The following is a 6,000-nucleotide window of genomic DNA, read 5'->3' on the forward strand; positions in this document are numbered from 1 at the left end:
TGTCCAAATGGAGCGCCGCACACAAGCGTCTGTTGTGTTGTCCTTTGATGCAGCGGCGGCAACACATTGAAAAATTTTAAGTTAGGAAATATGAAACTAAAAGAAGCCGGACTCAGTTTTACTATCACCCTGAAGACGGTGACAGATTAGCTTTATTATTCTTAATCATCAATACACCTGTTTTCAGAAATAAAATAGCACCAAGTCTACTGCTACGTTGGTTTCTTTGTAGTTTGATATTTTGCGAAAAACATAATTTCATAAAACCACATATCCGCAAGTGGCTGGAAACTTATGGGGGGGGGGGGGGGGGCGATATTGAGAGGAATGGAAATGGTGTTCTCATTCCTGCGGAACAGACACTTAGTCCCAGCTCCACTTAATGAGCAGATTCTCCCACCAGAACACCCAATTACGGGCTCTCATTAGTGGGTTGCACAGAGCCGCCACTGTTCTGCACCTCCTGAGAATCGGAGGATGAACATGGCACTGATGATTACAGATACACTGTACACACAGACAGACAGACAGACACACAGACAGACAGACAGACAGAGAGACGGGATTTTGCCTGACGGGAAAAAATACCACCAGAGTGACGGACGACTTCTGGGTTTTCCTCGTGGCTCACCAAGCCAAGAGTTCTACCCACTCACACGATATCGAGGAGAACCCGTTCCAATGAAAATCATGTATTCTCTGCGGCTGTATATCATGCCAGCTTTAAACTCTACTGGGAGGTGCAGTGTTGTTGCCTTCAAGTTCACCTTCGCTAGATAACCTGTATGTAACACAATGCAAAAGTCACACTCACACACACACACACACACACAATGGCACTGCTGTTGACAATAATACATTTGTGAAGCATGTGGCGTTGAAATGCGATAAAGACTTTGCATCGAAGGAGAGAGGCGTGTTAAATTCTTATTTTTGGATACTTGGGTAACACCAAAATATGTTTTCTTTTTTTAATTAAAGAAATCCAAGAAAGTCTGTTTTGAAAAATAAAATGCAAAAAGTTAAGAAGACAATTAAATAAAAAGAACCATAAAACTAATTCGGTCGCTCGTGAACGTGCTGTAGCCGGCTGGCGGGATGGACGATGAGTCTATCATGTAACTTCATCGGGTTTGAGCAGAAAGATTATCGTCTCGTCATCATATTCAGACCGAGATGAGGAGATGGGTTAACATGGAAAACAAAAAGATTACATGTATGGAGAAAAAAAACTGCGTTCTAGTCTATGTCCATCGCATTAGAAAGTATTGTTTTTCAGCAAAGTCAAACAAGGGGGAGGGTCTTCAGCATCCTTGTGTGTTTTGAAAGACGTTCAACGGGAGATGTGACTTTGTGATGCCTTTTTGTGCTAATTTTTTCATCTGAATTGTTAGAATGAAACACAAGAAAGCAACACAAAAAGTTTTGTTTTCTTATTTCTCAAGTCACACATGCACCGATAAAGTCTGGGACATCATGCCTGACTTCGGTTGATGTCACAGAGGTGCCACTGACTTCTTTTTTAACACATCAGCACAATTTCGGCTCAGTCCAGTGCGTCTGTCTGTCTGTTGGTCGGCCTGCCCGTCTGCCCGCCTGCCTGTGAACTACTTGAACTTTTGCCATCTGTCAAACAAACTTCTGAGGCTCTGCCTGGGAAATACACACACGTTACTACGTCCTGTATGTACACTGGTTTCTGTCGGCGGGCAAATAGTAGTGAGAGTGTATGACAAAGGAAAGTCTCAATTCTAGGAGGGTTTAAAAGACATTATATAGGCCATCCAAATCAATAATTCACGGTTAACCGAATTAAGATTTTAAACAGTTCAATTTAACACTTAAAACAGGTCAAACATTGGCTGGTTGCAACTTTTATATATATTTTCTATTTCCACACATTCATAAATGTCAATAACCACTCGTCAACCCAGCAGGACTGCATTTCCCAGACATCTTTGTGAACCAATTTCTAAAATGAAACCATATGAAACCAATGCTTTGATATCCGTAAAACGAGGTGTGTGTGTGTGTGTGTGTGTGGGGGGGGGGGGGGGGGGTGGGGTCACTACTCTCACACTCTGGTGAGAAAGGCAAGGCAGCGCCTCTACCACCTCAGGCAGCTGAGGAAATTTAAAGTTTCCCAGAGGATCCTTCAGTCCTTCTACTCTGGAGCTGTAGAGGCGACAGGAAGCATCATCACAGCCTGGTTTTACTGCTCTCTCCGCTCAGGACAGGCTCTGCAGAGAGTAGTGCGGCTGGCGGCACTGACTATGCACTACTTCTCCCCACCCTGCAGGACTGTACACCAGGGAGTGCAGAGACCGCCAGCAGGATCATGAAATGATCCATCACAACAGACTGTTTCAGCTGCTGCGCGGTCAGGCAGGCGCCTGGCAGGGCGCCTCCAAGAACAGACTGAGACTGAGAGAGAGTTTCTTTCCTTTCTTTCCTCAGGCCATCAGGATTGTGAACTCCAGGACCCCACACCCCCCCACACAACGCTGCCCATCTTACACACACACACACACACACACACACACACACAATATTGTGTGTTTTTTTGTTTTTGTATTTGTTGTTGTACTTGCATTGTTGCACATTCCTGCTTTGCCCTTGCCATTTCCTGCCACCCTGTGTGTGTGTCTGTGTCTTACAAGGGGACGGGGACACACGACATCCACAATCAAAACGTTATAAAAATAAAAACGATCTCGTTGTTCTCAACGGCTATGGTGCCTTCAAACACCCATCTGTAAACTTGTAAACTCGAGAGGGAGGACACGTTTGAATCGTCTTTAAAACGCGACGTGTCCTCGATTAAAGGAAGCGAGCCGCCGACGCGAAGTGGCCGCTACCGTCCCACCAGGAAATGAAACACACACAAAAACACTTTTTAAAAACATGTTCACGCGGGTTTAACGTTGAGCTCCGTTAAATACTGTGACGCCGACCACATGACGCTCACCCGGGCGGGACGAGAGCGTAGTTTGAGGTGATGATAACAGGGAGAAGGAGATGAAGAGGCGCCATGAAGAGCCTTAACGCCACATTGAAGGTACGACTGCAGATAACGGATTTCTTCTGGGAAACGGTTTTTTTTGTTGCGGTTAGCTTGGACCGTTTACGAGAAAAAAAACCTCCCGCTGTCCTACTGCGGTTGTTCGTGCAGGTTGAGCACCTAACTGCATATTCACTGCAACAAAATACACGCTGTAAAACGGTGGATATCCAAAAAAAGAAACATTTGAAGCAGTCGTTAATATAGAAATCACGTGCTTTAAAAGAATAAAGACAAAGGTGGTCAAATTACACGTTACCTGTGGGGATTTTCAACGATGCGTGTGGGGAACTTTTCCAAACGTGGCCTCTCGCTCCGTTCTCTTCCAAAAAATAACGTCCCACGATCTCAACCTCCAAAAAAATCTCCAATACAGTCCACACCGAAAATCTGGCGACGGCTCAAAGCAAGACGTGTCCATCATCCTCAAGACCCGCCCCATACAGTTGAAAACATCTTTTCGCGGCCTCTCATTGGCTCAGAGGGGATACCGAGATGTGATTGGTCACCCGCGTTGTCCATTCGCGTTGGAGGGACGTTCGAAGCAGATGTGGCAGAGCTATTTGAGCGAGGTAGCGCCCCCTAGAGGACGTGGACTATCACTGCAGTGAGGATGGAGTTTACTGTTTTATTTTGTTTACTCACATTTAGTCCTAAATTTGAATAGGACATTTTTCAAAATTAGTGTCTTCCAAATCATTTTTAGCCTTCATGAAATCTAAATAAATGGATATTTTTTTTACAGATGATTCCTTTTTGTATTTGTTGTAATGCTTTTTTATTCATATTTTACTTGGATTCAGTATTGGTAGAGTTTTTTTAAGCTTTTTTTCCTGCTACTATAATCATGATATTTTCTCAGCCAGCTAAAATTCATTTCACACAGTTCATCTTAGACACATTAGCAAAATTATCTACAACATAGACAGTTTGTCCCCGATGTGGTGCCAGCCCAGCATTTGAGAAACACTGCAGTGCAGTGATATGAATATGTATGGCTGGTCGTGACCCCTTGATGAAGCTATACTTTTGGAAACCATTAGCTGGTTTTGAAAGTCATGATGCAGAGCGATTTTATTTTAACACACACACACAGACAGATTAGAGGAGCTCAAGTAATTGGCTTATCGCGTAAAGCAGCATGGAGATTTGACATATATAGAGGAGGAGTAGTAAACAGCCTTATGAACATCATCAATAAAATAAAAACCACTGAGTGAGGTAAACACATACTCATTCAAACCTTTTTGTGACAAAAAAACTTGCAACAGAAAATTTAAATGTTGACTGTAAGCTGAAAGAAGCACGTTATCATGGCAGCGTGTGTCAGTGGACTCACCATATAGAGCGGCATCCAGTGGAGATGCACAGAAGGCCAATGGAGCACACGCACACACACACACACACACACACAAAATAGATTATCAGACGTTTCTTTGAACATTTGCAGATCGGCATGTTTCATTCATGAATCATGAGCTGCATCATTTTGATATTTAATGACATTTTAGAGATGAAATAGCTTGGGTTACAGTAGCATGATGCCTTTACTCGTAAAAAAAAGAGTGACGCACGTGACTCCTGTCTGAGTCTGAGCATCAAGGCCAGTCTTTAAAAGAAAAACAACAGCAACAACAACACGCAGCACATCTCCTCTCTAGCTCGACAACGTTCAGGTGTACTCACGTTATTGATGCGAGATCCACACATTTAAATGGGAAAAGGAAACACAGACTGGCAGATTCAATCATGCACATATTACAGGGCTGATTGAATGAAGATCTCCTCCCTCTGTCCCTGAAGTCGTTTGACCCCTTTTGGCCTCACGGGTCCTTACATTGAATTGCAACCTTCTGAAGAGGAAGCACATCAGCCTGACCTTGTCAGTCGGTTTCATAACACAATCAACACCGACTGCCTGGAAGGGTTGCATCGCTTCATTGTGCTGAAGAATGTCTTACGCAACACCCGAGAGAACAAAGGAGACGCCGATCAAAAGATACACATCTGTTCCAAAAGTGACCGATTATATCAGCGTGACGTCACACGAACACACCAACACAGTTATACCTGTGCAGCACTGACGTCATCGATGAGTCAGAGTGCGCGTCATCACCAAAGCGTCATCTTGCTCATTTTTTTATGTTATGCTTGTTCCAGATCTATATGACGTAAGAGAAGAAGAAAAAGAAAAGCAAAGAAAGTCAGAAAGGCATACCTGATTGTCAAAAGTCCCATATTGGAGAAATAGTTCCCACACTGAGATTAAGTCTTGACCTAATCAGCTTTATCTAAAATATCTCTCTCTCTTCTCAGATGTGTCTCTGCACCTCCTGTAAAACCTCTCAGCACACACACACACACACACCAGTTGCGTCGTCTTAATGACGCCTCTGGTCTCGCAGTGTCCGAACCGATCGACCGACAGTGGTCAGAAACGCGCAGTCCGGTTTGCACATCCGGGGAGCCACAGTGCGGGTTGTCATGCAGGAATGAGATCAAGCGCAGCGCAGATTCTCTGGAGGATTAGCGGCGAGCCCTTTGTGAAGGGGAATTACCCCGACACGGCCATCTGGACAGCAGCGCACTGCCCACTGGACCAACTATATACCCGCCAGGCCTGTGCCCATGGTGATACTGCTGGGGTCATTCTTCTGACCCTCAATCTCACAGCAGTCCAACCCCGTATACCCGCTTTTAGAAACCTGGGTGCGCGCGCCTGAATCAAATGCGCTCAAAACTGCTTTTCATGTGTGAACTGCACTATTATTGTGTAATGTTTTATGTTAATTGTATAGCCAAAAAGGAGAGTTCTGTCGTTTTTTTAATTTGGATTTTTTTTCTTTCTGATGAAGTCAAATTATTCACAAATGAAAATATAAATAGTAATTCATAATCAGTCTGAGCTTTATGATAAAATGATCTAAGATACGTTGGTC

At 44.0% G+C, this 6,000-nt stretch overlaps 1 protein-coding gene across 15 annotated transcripts in view; it reads right to left on the minus strand.

Moving 5' to 3' along the window:
• Positions 1-5,533, minus strand: part of epb41l2 (erythrocyte membrane protein band 4.1 like 2) — a 47,421-nt gene extending 41,888 nt beyond the window's left edge. For 8 of the 15 annotated variants that reach the window (XM_056427402.1, XM_056427400.1, XM_056427398.1 and 5 more), the window contains exon 1: positions 4,401-5,411. The gene's annotated coding sequence lies outside the window, so the exon portion shown is untranslated. The other 7 variants (XM_056427405.1, XM_056427404.1, XM_056427392.1 and 4 more) reach the window with 6 other exon arrangements.
• Between the last annotated feature and the right edge of the window lie 467 nt (positions 5,534-6,000).

Source organism: Pseudoliparis swirei, chromosome 12 (assembly GCF_029220125.1).
Source record: "Pseudoliparis swirei isolate HS2019 ecotype Mariana Trench chromosome 12, NWPU_hadal_v1, whole genome shotgun sequence".
Classification (NCBI taxonomy): domain Eukaryota; kingdom Metazoa; phylum Chordata; class Actinopteri; order Perciformes; family Liparidae; genus Pseudoliparis; species Pseudoliparis swirei.